Source organism: Melanaphis sacchari, unplaced genomic scaffold, assembly GCF_002803265.2.
Source record: "Melanaphis sacchari strain LSU unplaced genomic scaffold, SCAv2.0 Contig91_pilon_pilon, whole genome shotgun sequence".
Classification (NCBI taxonomy): Eukaryota; Metazoa; Arthropoda; class Insecta; order Hemiptera; family Aphididae; genus Melanaphis; species Melanaphis sacchari.
This window is the reverse complement of record NW_020271649.1, coordinates 980,214-980,880: the sequence shown is the minus strand read 5'-3', so window position 1 is coordinate 980,880 and position 667 is coordinate 980,214.

The following is a 667-nucleotide window of genomic DNA, read 5'->3' as shown; positions in this document are numbered from 1 at the left end:
TTGAAGCAATATTAAAAAAGATCCTTTTAAAACACATCTATATTATGTGTTTAAGTATGTACTTAGCTAAACATGTTATATATTTATTCACTTATTTTTTTTATTTATAATTTTTTTACAATATTTATTTTAATGATGATTTTTAACTACAGTATTAAGACCTACTGGGAAAAATAGACATACTCGTACATTTATTTATTTTTATCCTTTTAACTTATAGTTCGATTTTTTGAGCTATAAAAAAAATTATTCTAATTACGTTATTTATTAAATTGTAAAATAGTTATAAATGTTACAAATGTTAGCTATTTAATAGATAATTACATACAACACATTTTAAGTATTACTCTTTATTTATTAAAATATATGCGCACTCCTAAAAAACTAAATCATATGCAAAATACAGACGAATTCTATCTAAAAAATGTATGTTTATACACATGGAGGCGTGAAGCATACGAAAATATTGGATAGATAAAATATGGTTTTTTTCTGGCAGCATGATGCTGTAATAAGTTAGTTTAAATTACATTCAAAATAGGAAAAGCAAATATTGATATATTCCCCAATAAGATATATTTCTGTATAAATGTTAAGTAAAACCTCGTGTTTGATTGTATATTAATAATTTTATCGTAGTGTACTTTATCCCATAAAAATGATCTAA